This window comes from Saimiri boliviensis, chromosome 6 (assembly GCF_048565385.1).
Source record: "Saimiri boliviensis isolate mSaiBol1 chromosome 6, mSaiBol1.pri, whole genome shotgun sequence".
Taxonomy (NCBI): Eukaryota; Metazoa; Chordata; class Mammalia; order Primates; family Cebidae; genus Saimiri; species Saimiri boliviensis.
The window spans coordinates 24256770-24271007 of record NC_133454.1 but is presented as its reverse complement, the minus strand read 5'-3'; the positions used below and the strand labels follow the sequence as shown (position 1 = coordinate 24271007).

The following is a 14238-nucleotide window of genomic DNA, read 5'->3' as shown; positions in this document are numbered from 1 at the left end:
CTCACCATAACAATTAGCACATTTTTAAACCTATACCATTTTAAATTTTGTTTACAGGAGAACAGATCCAAAATAAGAAACATGCTCAACTGTTGAATAAGGAGAGCAAATATACCTTAATCTTCTAATAGTCTGTGTAAACCAAAGTTTTTGAAGAATGAAAACCCAACATGCTGTAATATAAAGCTAGGCATGAGGCCAACCATTATGACAGCTCAGATAGCACCCTTCTATTCATCCTGGACAACAAATGACTACAACAGACAGAGAGAAAGACAGAGTGATCACATTTTACCAATGCCCCAGAGGCTCAGGGAATCTAATAATTTATGAGCAACTAATTATATTGAAGTATTAATTATGAATCAACTGAATGACTCTATAATTAATGCAAGAGCACTGTGAGGTTTCAAAAGGTAGGGCAATATTTTATTTTATTATTATTATTATTATTTTTTAGAAAAAACCACAGAGCTTTACTATTCTCAACACCAGCGGCAGCGGTCTCCATAGGATAGGGGAGTGATTTCTGTCGATGGGTAGGGATAGGAGGCCCCTACTTGCCAGCGATGAGCGGGTTCCGCAGGACCACGATAACCGACCAAGTCCCCGCGCAGGACCTACTTGGAGATGTAGCAGTCTTTGTTGACTGGCCTGGACTTCTTGCCCTTGCTGCTCTTGGGTACCTCAGTGCACACCTCTTTCAAGTTCTCCAGCACCATGTTGCAGTGCCTGTTGAAGACCTTCACGCGGCCCAGGAGTTTCTTATTGTTGCTGTAGTTGATGAGCTCGAGTGTTATTCTTGACAGAATGAGTGAGCTCTGTCTAGAGTGGACCCGTGTTAAATTCCTCCTCCTCTCCCTTCTGCAGCTCCTGTGGGGTCATCTCGCTCTCGGGCTTGTTAAGGAGGCTCATGTTGGTCACTATGCTCTCAGTTCACTTCTGTTTCCTTCGCGTTGCTCGGTAGGGCAATATTTTAAAAGATGGTTGGAAATAAAGTCAGGAGACCCAGGTTTAAGTCCTGGCTCTGCCATTATAAGCCATTGCCCCTGTAGAAGTCCCATCATCTATGGCCTGTAATTTGATATTTCTTACTATGTAGTCTCTAGACTTAACACTGGTCAAGAGGCAACCAAAGAGGGGAAGTGATTTGTGCCTCTTTTGAGGCATGCTATAAAAAGCATAAAGATACAGTGCTACAGTAGAAAGAAAGTAAAGAAAACACTTTTCAAGTAGCCACTATGTGTAAGGTACTTTACATACTGATTCAAAGTAGACAGGGATTCAGGGAAGGAATGTGCTCACCAACCACTACCTCTTTCTACTCATTACCTTGGATTCTACAGTCACTGGTATAAAACAGAACCAAGTTAAAGATTTTAAGATGCGCCTGACGTCAAAACCAGAGGCAACCTTGGATTTCATCTAACTTGACTGCCTAATGTTACAGAAGGAATACTGAAGTCCAGAGTATAAGAAAAAATCACCTAAGATCTCACAGATAGAACTTTCTTTAAACTGGCAGAAATTTTAATTATCCTTCCCAGCAAAACTCAAACCTAATCTTTCCTTAATTTTTAATTTTTTATGGGTACATAGTAGGTGTATTTATTTATGGAGTACATGAGACACAGGAATGCAATGTGAAATAATCACATCAGGAAGAATAAGGTATTCATCCCCTCAGGCATTTATCCTTTGTGTTACAAACAATCCAATTAAACTTTTAGTTATTTTTAAATGTTCAAGTTATTGTTGATTATAGTCACCCTGTTGTGCTATCAAATAGTAGGTATTATTTATTCTATTTTTTTGTACCCATTAACCATCCCTGCCTTCCCACTGCCTCCACTACCCTTTCCAGCCACTGGTAACCATCCTTCTATTTTCTATGTTCAATTGTTTCAATTTTTAGATCCCACAAATAAGTGAGAACATGTGATGTTTGTCTTTCTGTCCCTGGCTTATTTCACTTAAGATGATAATCTCCAGTTCCATCCATGTTGTTGCAAATGACAGGATCTCATTCTTTCTTGCGACTGAATAGTACTCCACTGTGCATATGTACCACATTTTCTTTATCCTTTCATCTGTAAATGGACACTGTGATCGCTTTCAAATCTTAGCTATTGTGAATAGTGCTGCAACCAACAGGAGTGCAGATATCTCTTCGGTATCTTTCTTGTTGGTAGATACCCAGCAGTGGGACTGCTCGATCATATGGTAGGTCTATTTTTAGTTTGTTTTTTTTTTTTTAATCAGACCTCATCTTTAAACTCTCCGCCAAAGGGTTTTCCAACTATGCTGTTCTTGAGGTAATTCTAGCTCCTTTGTGTTCTGCTACTTCTGATTTATGATTAGTTCAGTCAAATCTAGCAAATGGCAAATATAAAAACATATTAGCACATTTGGGCTGGACTTGACTGACATTTACTAAATGTCTACCATGAGCTAAATACTAGAGAAGATAAATGAATTCTTATTCCTCCAATCAAAAAAATATAAATACAGAATATGTAAGTAAACACATGTGAAAGTTATGTACACCTTTTGCTGCAGTTGCAGATTCTTCATTCAAGTGCAGTTAAAATCAATAAACTTTTATATGTAAGGTGCTATGTATGCTAGAAACCAAGAATAGATGAAAGAAGACAGGTAGGTAGACAGACAGACAGATAGATAATGAATAAGATACGACTTGACTCTAGAGACTATCATCATCTAGTTAGCAAGGGGCAGGACCTAGAAAACCAAAACGCTAGGCCAATTGTGAATAGTGCTGTAGAACAATACAAAGAGCAAAATGTCCAAACACAAAGGAAAGAAAGGTTAAATTGTATCTGAATGATCAGTGAAGTTTCAGAAAAGAGGTGGTAGTAAGAGTAGCAGCTTAAAGAACAAAAAGGTCAGACTAGTGGTCTTTAACTCTAGGCTATTAGAATTCCCTGTGAGCTTTCTGCTTAAAGCTCGCTGGTGCTGAAGTTTTACACCAGTGCTGAAGTACTCAGGGAGAAGTATATTAATATCTGCAATTCATTTTCAAATGCATTTTAAGAAATAAGATTAATGAACATAGGGATATAATATACATGTCAATATATAATAGATATGATAAAGTTAGTATATGAAAATGTTAATGGTAGGAGAATCTTGGTGGTGGGTACACAAGTACTCACAATGAGGTTCTTTCAATGTTTGAAATTTTTCCTAATAAAATGTTGAGAGGGAAAACATTAATGCTTGAACTCTACTTCCAGAGTCATTGATTTAATTGGTCTGGGATAGGTCCAGCCATTGGTATATAGTGCTTGGTCCAAAGAAAAGAAACAATAAATGAGTGAGTGATTTTCATGGAGAAAGGTGATGCATCTAGAGCACAGAATAACATAAATGTGAGAGTACAGTGTGGCTGAATGCAACATAAACGACTAAAGTGGGAGACTGGAAAAGTGGGACAGTGCAGATCACAGCAGATCTTTTATGTTCTGCATCATATACAGCACTAGTCAGAAAAATGGTCCATTCTAAGCAGTTCTAGAACTGTGCAATAAATGCCTCGTGTTAAAAATAAAAGACGGGGCTTTTAAATAAAAAACAAGGCTGTGGAGAGATAACAGTGAGAAAAGAGGTATTTCCTGGAGGAGGAGACCATCTGCTACCCATGTGCAGTGAGGACTCAGTGATGCCTTGAGTTCACAAAATGGGATTAAGCACCAGAGAAGACAAATGAATTCTGGTGCTTAGTCTAAGTCACACAATGAGACCTGGAGTTTAAGGGAGTCCTCTACACTACCTAACAGAGTTGTTAAAATTCTAAGAAACCGTTTCCTCAGAAAACCTCCAGGACTAACCATTTTTACAACTAGGATTTTAGTATTATTTGGGGCTTTTTAAAATAATCACTAACATTAGATCACACTTCGTAGTTTACAGAAAACTTGGAAATCCATTTGGTATCATTTTTCTTATTCATTTGTGCAAATATTACCTAATGTTTGACAAGCTATGCACTTCATGCTGAAGATGTAACAGTAAGCAAGTCAGAAGGAGCATAGTTTCAGAGATGCTGCCAGTCACTCAGTCGTACAGCTAGTGGGCAGCAGACAGGCACCTGAAATTAGGTCTGTGTGGTGATAGAACCACTATACCACACTACACTGTTGACTCTAGAGGCAAAGGAATGGACTAGATAAGCTCTAATATTACCTCGAGAAGAAGAAATAAAACCTGTTCTAGACACTAATCGCACTTCTTAGTCCCAACAGCCCAGAGCAGCTGCAACTGGCATGACCAACACTCTATCCAGAACTGGGGAGTACTGTATGCCCCCGATGCCTGGTTATGAGAATCTGATCTTTAATTAAATTGTGCCAGGAGGTTTTCTTTGGCAGGGGACTGGAATGCTGCAGTCTTGAATTTGCTGAGGGATGTCCTTCTAACATGTCAAAGACACTCCCACTATGCAGCCTGGGCCACTTGCTCTGGTTTAGCAACAACTGCTAGAGCAGCGGGAAGGAAAACCGTTGGCTGTTTCTGGGCTGTTAAGGAAAGCTACTTTACTTTCTGATCCTCAGTTTCCTTTTATGTAAAACACAAATAAGACCACCTACTTTACAGAGTTATCATGAGAATTAACAAGCATATATAAAAGCACCTAGCATGCTGCCTGACACAAAATAAATGTTCAGTAAATATTTGTTCCCTTCCCCCACCTATCTCTCTAGTTTTGTCTCTACTATTCCCTAAACATGTCATTCCAGCTTAGTATGCTTTCATGTTCCTGCCTTTGCCTATGCTGTTTTCTCTGCCTAAAATGTCCCAACTTGTCTACCAAGCAAACTCCTACTGATTCCTCAAGGCCCAACCTGACTTACTTCCTCTATGAAATCATCACAGAAGCCCCTCACCTCTATCTCTCCCCAAAATTTAACAGATCCCACTACTGCTATTCCTGAAATGTAACAGCATTTTATATGCACTTCCATGCAACAATTTCCAAATTTCATCATATCAACCATAATCCATGCTTGTCCTCACTAAGTCATGAATAACTCACGGGAAAAAAGCTGAGTTTGTTTAATCTCTATATCCCCAGAGCTGACCCAGTACAGAGCTGGCACACACCTGGTAATTATCCAAAGTTCACTGACTAAGGCAGCCTGGGTTAGCTAGAAAAAAAAAAAAAAAAGAGGGAGCTAAAAGGATCCTGAAGAATCCGCCAGTTTTATTTTTATAAAATAAAAATCTTTATTTTATGGGAACCTGGAACCTATAGGTGTATGCAATTTACCTAAGATCACTAAATGAAAGAGTGGCAAAAATATGACTAGCTTCTGATTATTCTCTTGAAAATACTCTTTCTACAATAATTACATAATTTGAGACAGAATGAGCAAGTGACCATACCTGGAGGCTTCCTACAATTAGAATAGAAAGAGAGACAGCAAAGTGAAGTGGAAAGGGCAGAGAAATTTAGAGTGAGAGACTGAAGTTCTCTTAGGCTGGCTCTGTACCTCTAACTCTTCCCACCCCCATCCACACCTACACAACTTCCTCACTCCTAACACCCTTACAGTCACTAGAGTTACTTCCAGAAACCAATAATTATATGTCTTATCCTCTGCCTACCATCTTAGGAAATTCCTGACCTGCAACCCCAGTTGAGTTATTGCCGATAATTAAGGCAAAAATTCAAATTTCACCTTCAAACCTCCAAACCTCCCATTGGATGACCTGCAATGATTTAAGTTGAGGTCCTTACAATCTGAGAGCTGGAAGGAACAACGAAGGGGCCACCTCCTTCAACCTCTCAGGAAACAATGGAATCTATTGTACTGTCTCCTTCTTGGTTGACCTTCCAGCCAATCTCTGCCTGAACATGTCCTGATTTCCTGCACTGTCATCCATGACAGAAGTAAATGAAACTCTTATCTCCAATTTTTTCTGTAAACCCTCAAACCTGACCAAATTCCCTCCCCCATCCTGACTCAGGAGCCCTTCTACTATTCCCTCTGGAACTTCTCATTTCCCACTGGCTAACACTCCTTTGCTCCTTTACCATAAAAGAAACCTGGTTATGCCCAGAAGAGGCTTCTCTAGAAGCCCTTTCAGTTGAAGGCTTTTTTCCCTGTCACAACCCATCTATCAGTGTTGCCTTTAATTTTCAGTGCCATTTCCAAACCATGTATTTCTCTCCCTCTTGTAAAAACCTTTATTTTTCTTTGAGTAGCTTCCACTGCCTGCTATCACACGTCTTTGCAGCCTGCTACTCACTTTCTGGTCACTGAAAGGCTTTAGCTCCTGGTTCAGTGTTCTTCTGAATCCCTCTAGTCACCATTCTAGGTGACTTCAACAGCCACAACAATGATCGTGTCAACACCCTGGTGGCCACTTCATTTTCTGACCTCCAGTCCAAATTAGCCATTACTCTCATGATTACACCCAAGACCTTATCACCAAAATGTGCAACAATTCCAATATCTAGAATAAAGCATATATACTCCAAATGTGCAACAATTCCAATATCTAGAATAAAGCATATATACTCCAAATACAACCATGCAGCTCACTTGCTCAAGAATTTCCACTATAATTCTTTGACTTCAATTTGAGCTCCTATAAACTATCCAGCAGTCCTCTGCCTTTTTTTCCTCTTTATCTAATCATAGCCCGTCAAAATTACTCAAACATCAAAAACCACCAACCCCTTGCCCTTCCAAAATTTAACTGGCAAAATCCCAACTCTGGGATAATTGAACTCAACTTTCTCCCAACTGTCATCAGACTGAAGCAGCCAAATGTCTGAGAGAATATTACAAAATCCAGTTAACTGCTTTCACTTGAAAGTTATAATTACCTTCTGCTTTGGTTTGAATGTGTCCCCCAAAGTTCAAGTATTGGAAACTTAATCCTTACTGCAAGTGAGAGAGGTGAGATCGTTAAAAGGTGATTAGGTCATGTGGATTCTGGCCTCATGAATAGATTAATGTCATTATCATAGGAGTGGATTAGTTATGAAGAGAGTGGGTTCCTGACCAAAAAGGATGAGTTCAGCCCCCTTCCCTTGTTACTCTTGCTCTCTTGCCCTTCTACCTTCCACCATGGAATGACACAGCAAGAAGGCCCTCACCAAATGCAGGTACTTTGGACTTCTTAGCCTCTAGAACTGGAAGAAATACATTTCTTTTCTTTAGAAATTACCTAGTCTGTGGTATTCTATCATAGCAACCCAAAATAGACTAAGACACTTTTCCTAAATATGATTATCTTACCTCAAATGGGAATTCAATTGGATTTCCCACTAACCCTTCCCTTCAGCAATTGAGCTTACTTTCAATGAGAAAACAGAAATCTTGGCAGAAGAACTATATCTTCCTACCCCCAAATCTATGTGCCTCCCTGTATCTTCATCTATGCTCTCCTTCTCCCTTCCAGTTACAATGAAGGAGGTGTTCTTCCTCTCATCCAAAGCCAATTCTCTCTCATCCCTGTATTCCTTCATTCCTCATCTGGAATAATCTCCTCTTTCAGCTATGCCAACCTTTCTCCCTCTCTGTTAGATATATTCAGTCCCTCAACAAACATTTATTGAGTATCTACAATGTGCCAATACTAATCTAGTTAAATAAGAAAGGCCCTGTTCTCACAGAGTTTATGGTCTAGGAAGAGAAGCAGACAGAGAAATAAGCAAATAAACACACACGATCAAGTCGGGGGAGGGACATGGGGGATGGTACATAAGAGAAGATAATCAAGACAGCCTTCTCTGAGAAACGGTTACTTAAGACCTCAATTAAATGAGACAGCAAATCACAGTAATATCTGGAAGAGCATTTTAAGCAGAGGGAGCAACAAGTACAAATGTCTTAGATGAGAATATACTGGGCATATAGAACAGCAGAAAGATTGGCAAGACTAAAGTTGAGTAAACAAAGAGAAAGGTGGTAACAGACTGAGATCAGAGATGTAGCCAGAGATCAGACTGTGCAGAACTTTATAGGCCACAATTTGGCTTTTGCAGCAAGTGTGGGAAGACATTGAAGGGTTCTGAGCACTCATCTATGTTTTTAAACAGACCGCTCTAGCAGCAGAGGAGAAGAGGTGGCAAGGAAACAATGCAGAAGTGGAGAGACCATTAGAGAGTTATTACAATAATCCAGGTGAGAACTAATGGTGGCTCAGGTGACTGGCAATAGGGAGAGAGAAGTAAGTCAAAGACAGATACATTTTGAAGGTAGAATCAAATGGTTTAAAGACTAGATATAGCATGTAATAAAAAAGGAAAAATTAAGATGATATTTAAATTTCTGGACTAATCTGAGAAATACTGGGTGAATATAAACAAGCTTTGGTGTCTCCTATTCAAAGACAGAGAGACAGACATATATATACACACACACACACACACACACACACACACACACACACCCTTGACACCCACATCTTCCTCTAAACACCACTTATTTCTCTGCTCCCTTTTGTAGCAAAACTTTTCAAAAGAACTGTCTACTTAAACTATCTCCACTTCCTCCCCTTCGGTTTGCCGACTAACAATCCACCATTTCATCAAAAGCAGTCTTGTCAATTATCAGTTATTCCCATTTTGCCAAATCAAAAGCTCATTTTTCTGTCCTCACCTCACTCAGTATCTTTGCAGCATTCAATGTCATTGACCTCTCTTCTCTTTCAAATACTCTACTTTCTTGGCTTCTAGGGAAGAACACTCACTTGGTTTTCCTTCTATCTTTCTGTCTGTTACTGTCTCCTTTGCAGAACCCTCCTTCTCCAGCGACCATCCACACATCCAAGGCTTGGAACCTTCCTTGCTCGGAATCTTCCTTACTGATACACTACACTTTCCCCAAGTTTATTTCCTCCATTCTCATGGCTTTACGTATTATTAATATATTGATGATGTCCAACTTTTGGTCTATAGACCAAACAGCTCTCTTTCAGCCTAAAAACTATCTATTAGACAACTCCACTTGTGTTTCTCATCAGTATCTCAAATCTAACAAAACCAAATGGAACTCCTGGTTTTCACAGCATCATCATGAGTTGTACTTATATCTGTTTACTTATACATCTTCCTTAATAAATGATAAGCTTTGTAAAGGAGCAATAATATGCTTTGTAAAAGTGTTTACTCTTGCCAAGTCCTATTTAGTTGCTAAGTATACACTGGTAAGCACAGCAGACTTACCAATGTATACTTGGCAACTAAATAGGACTTGGCAAGAGTACACACTCAGGGCCAGGTGCACCTGTAATCCCAGTACTCTGGGAGGCTGAGGTGGGTGCATCAACTGAGCTCAGAAGTTTGAGACCAGCCTAGGCAATGAGGTAAAACCCTGTCTCTACAAAAAACACAAAAGCTAGCCAGGTGTAGTGGCACACACCACCGGTAGTCCCAGCTACTCTGGAGGCTGAGGTGGGTGGATTGCTTGAACCAAAAGGACAAGGCTTAAGTAACTCAGCTGAGACTATGCCACTACACTCCAGGCTGGGCAACAGAGTGAGACCCTGTTTCAAAGGAAATAAAAGAGCAGACACCCAGTATCGACAGCAATTTACTAGACCCTGTCTCTGCCCTCAAAAGTCTTACAGACTACTGGGAAAGGCAGATATTAACCACGATAACAATACAAAATGATAAGTGCCATTACTGGGTGGTGATAGGAAAGATACAGGTGCTGCATGAATCCAGAAGAGAGGGCCTTAGGAGTCAGGGGACTTGTGGAGTAAGTATAGCTAGTAAGTGCCTACTATATAATTATTTTTCTTTTTTATATGATTATTTTTAAGCTTTATAATAACCCCTCAAAGCAGGTATAAATATCTGCCATTTTTATATATGAAGCTTAAAAAGATTAAAAATCAGGTAAACAGTTAAGTGGTAGAACCAGAATTTGAACTGAAGCCAATCTACTTTTAAGTGCTCCCTCCCGTTTTTTTTTGTTACATCATAAGTCATTAAAGTATCTTTTATAATTGCCACCTACTGTCTGTTTGACCTTAAATAAGGCACATACTTCGTGGTCTCTGACCATGAAGCTCAATCACTAGTCCCTAAAGCCCTATCTACCCCACTCCTTTTCCATTACTCACTGAGGATTGAGGCTCAATCCTCTTCCATTAGTCTGTGAGTTTTTTGAGGGCAGAGAAAGGGTCTAGTAAATCTCGGTGTCTATATTGGGTGCCTACTCTTGCCTGTCAGTGGCAACCCTAGGCTTTCAGGCTATAGCATCTGAGCATTTTTTCACAGCTTGAAAATGCATTCGGGAACAACCACAATAACATCTATATAGCATTTTACAAAGCATTTTCACACATTCATTATTTCATCTGCTCCTCACCAACCCTATGAGGCATTAAATCCCTATCCTACAGAGGCCAGTGGAAGTAAAAATGCCTAGCCTAGCTGCATCTGATCTCTGAACTCTACAGCCTGCCAGAAAGTGAATTTAAGAAAATGGAGCGGGGAAGAAGGGAAGGAAGAGATCAAATGACTCATAGAGGGAGCTCAGCACATAGTCACCCAAGTGGCCTCAAGCCAGAAGTTAACAGGGAAGAAGCCTTTTCCCTTCCAAGGTAATGAGTGTTTGTTTGGCCATGGCACAGAGACCTACCACATGGGATTGTTCTTTTTTTCCTGTCAGTAGTACCTCCAGTCTAGCCCCAAAAGTAGGCAGAAAAGAAGATATAGGAAAACTCTTTTGTATACCGTACGTACACACAAACTCAGGAGATAACAGAGGATAAGAGAACAGATGTCACCTTTAGGGAAAACTTAAGTTGAGGTCCCAGCTCTGTCCTGCTAAATCAAAACTGCCTTCTGCATGATCACAGCCCCTTGTGCTTCCTTCTACAATACTTACCACATGAGCTTCCATATTCCTTGACCTGCATTTGAGGGCAGCAACTGAGTCCAATTTCAGTTTTTGTATCCCTAGGAACCTAGTACCATAACTAGCTTAGAACAGATGGTTCAGAGATATTTGATAATGGGTGGATGCAATAGTCAAAGCTTTTTGTACATACATACATTCCACATTCTAGTGTAGACAGTGAGTACCAATAAAACCACAACCTTGTCATTCTCATCTCTGCTTGCCCTCTAATTCCCCCACTTTAAGGGCACTGCTCACAAAAATTCTGTTGATTAACGAAGTGAAGAGACAACCCACAAAATGGGAGAAAATATTTGTAGGCTATCCATCTGACAAAGATTAATAACCAGAATATATAAGAAGCTCAAACAATAGCAAAAAAACAAGTAACCCAATTTTAAAACAGGCAAAGAGATATGAATGGACATTTTTCAAAACAAGACGTACAAATAGCCAACAGGCACATGAAAAAAATGCTCAACATCACTAACCATCAGAGAAATGCAAATCAAAACCACAATGTGATATCATCTCACTCCAGTAAAAATGGCTTGTATCAAAAAGACAGGCAGAGGCTGGGCATGGTGGCTCACGCCTGTAATCCCAACACTTTGGGAGGCCAAGGCAGGCAGATCACTTGAGCCCAGGAATTCATGACCAGCCTGGGCAACATAGGGAGACCACACCTCTAAGAAAAAAAATTATTATTTTTTTTTAATTAACTAGGCATGTTGGCATGTGCCTGCAGTCCCAACTACTTGAGAGGCTAAGGTAGGAGAACTGCTTGAGCCTGGGATGTTAAAGCTTCAGGAGGCTATGACTGTGCCACTGCACTCCAGCCTGGGCAACAGGGCAAGACCCTGTCTGAAAAAAAAAGAAAAAGATAGGCAATAATAGATGATGGAAAGGATGGAGAGAAAGAAGAATCCTCATATGCTGTCGGTGAAAATGTGAATTAATAGAGCCACTATGGAGAACAGTATGGAAGTTCCTAAAAAACTAAAAATAGAACTACCATATGATTCAGCAATTCCACTATTGGGTATATAACTAAAAGAAAGGAAATCAATATATGAAGGAGATATCGCACTCCCATGAATACTGTGGCACTATTAATAACAGCTAAAATGAAAATGTGTGTGTGTGTGTGTGTGTGTGTGTGTGTATTATATATATATAACACAATGGAATATTATTTGGCCATAAAAAAGAATGAAATCCTGTCATTTTCAGCAACATAGATGACACTGGAGGCCATTTTGTCAGGTACAGGAAGACAAATATCACGTGTTCTCACTCATATATGGGAGGTAAAAAAGTGCATCTCATGACGATAGAGTAGACTGGTGGTTACCAAAGGCCGGGAAACGGAGTGGTGAAAATGAAGAAGGAGAAAAGGATGTAAATGTCCTTATTAAAATGGGAACTGTACACTTAAACATGATAAACATGGTAAATTCTTTCAAATTTTTTAACTAAACAAAAAAATTGCTGAGTAGAAATCAGTCCAAAAAGCCGGTCATCAAAGGGGAAGATAATTAACCTATATAGTCCTCTTTCCCAGACTATAATCTTTCTCTTTCTACACACACCCTGACCCCAAATAACCCCTATCTCGTCCAGGCCACCCTCTTTTTCAAAGAGCACTGTCTTCTCCCCCAGGCCTCCTCCTCCTCCTGTCCCTCTAACCCCTCTCTGCTACCCTCCCTCTTCTTCCCTGGGCTACCTCCTTTTCTCCAGATCAGCACTACCTCCCAGCTGCCAGAGTCTCTGCTCCTCCCAGTCACTCATCTCACTAAAGGGAACTTGAACCTCTGCCCAACACTACCTGACATTTTTGCTCTCCTCCCACTCAAGCCCCGCACTTCACATCTTGCTTATTACCTACTGCCTACCTGCTGCCCCACCACCACCAGAAAAGAAGATGGGAAATAACTGGAGGAGGAAGGATTGCTTGTTGGCAGGCCAAGGCAAGGCACAGAGGCAGTAAGGAGAGAGAAGGGTACTTGGGGAAAGATAGAATTTGGAGGTAAAAGCTCCAAGTGAGTCAGGTAGAAAACAACGTTTGGACCTCACCAACACAGTAGAAGGTCCCTAAAAACCAGTAACCTAGTAATAATGAGAAAGCTTAACCAGAAATTTTAAGAAAAGAGAAGACAGCCTAATCGAGAGGAGGAGGATCCGAGAGAAGGAAGGAAAGACTGGCTAAGAGGGGGAGAAATAGGAAAGGGGAAGCACGAGGGGAGGAGGAAGGGCGAAGAGCGGCTGGGAGAAAAGGTAGGCAGGGGGCAGGGCTAAGGCAGGAAAAATCATCAGGAGGAGAAAATAGAAAAGTGAGGAGAGGAAGAAGACGTAGAGCCATGAAAAAAACTGGGGGGAGGAAGGAGGTCCAGAATAATCAAAGTAGGTTATTATCAGGCCTGACATGAGCTTCTTGGTGCCAGATACTAAAGAAGGAAGGAATTATAGTGATTAAGATAGTACCACAGCCAGGTCTGTCATTAACTTAGCAGAATAAGGAAGGCGCTCCAGAGAAGAGAGTCTAGTTTCAAGCAACTTTATACCTAAGGACAGAAAAAATGGCCAGTTTAGAGCCATTAACATACCTTGACCTTCTACTTCCCAACCCCACCTCCCTACACTTAACACACCTCCGCACCACACTAAGCATTAGCATTCTCGGTCTCTGCCTTGCCTCTGAAGAGCCAGCAAGATGCCATTCAAAAGGCTGGCTGGAAAACCGGATGGTCTATTTCCCAAGTTCTCTTCTCTTCTACAGGGTTGAGGGGGACATCTCTGCAGCCCATTTTAGCGTTTTTAACCAGCTCATCTTTCCAAAACATGTTCTGAAGGCCTGAAAAGCCGGAGTAACAATGTCAAGTCCTTCACTGCACAGATAAGGCAACTGAAGGGGTGGTCCGAATAGGATCAGTCCTCCCAGGTCGCCTGTCTCCCAGTTCACTCAACCTCTTAACAGAGAAAAGCCCCACAATCCCAGCAGGCCAGCAGCTAAGCCAAGACAGAGGAAAACATCACCTTGGCCACCAAGCAGAAGCGGGCTTGCAAAGGAGCAGAGTTCCTGAGGCAGAGCAGTTCCCCAAAGGCGCAGCTTCCCCTTCACACCCTTCCCTGAGCAGAGCTCCGATTCCAGTGCAGGCCTAGCTCTGGGTGGGCTCATCTAAAGGTTCCACGCCCTCAGCCCCTTCTCTCATTTAGGGTCCCTGAAGGTAAGAGGAAAGTAAGATACCCCTCAAAATCTACTGAAGTCCGTGTCCCCACTCTCCGAAGTCCGGCGGAGATTCCCCCAGAACCTGGCCCAGCTACGCAAGCCCACGCAGGGCCAGCATTA

The 14238-nt window shown here is 41.1% G+C and overlaps 1 protein-coding gene and 1 pseudogene across 4 annotated transcripts in view; both read right to left on the bottom strand.

The window, feature by feature from the left end:
• Window positions 1–14238, bottom strand: part of PAK1 (p21 (RAC1) activated kinase 1) — a 156363-nt gene that overhangs the window by 72332 nt on the left and 69793 nt on the right. The gene's annotated exons all lie outside the window — the stretch shown is intronic.
• On the bottom strand, window positions 401–14233 carry LOC141584805 (small nuclear ribonucleoprotein Sm D2 pseudogene; annotated as a pseudogene).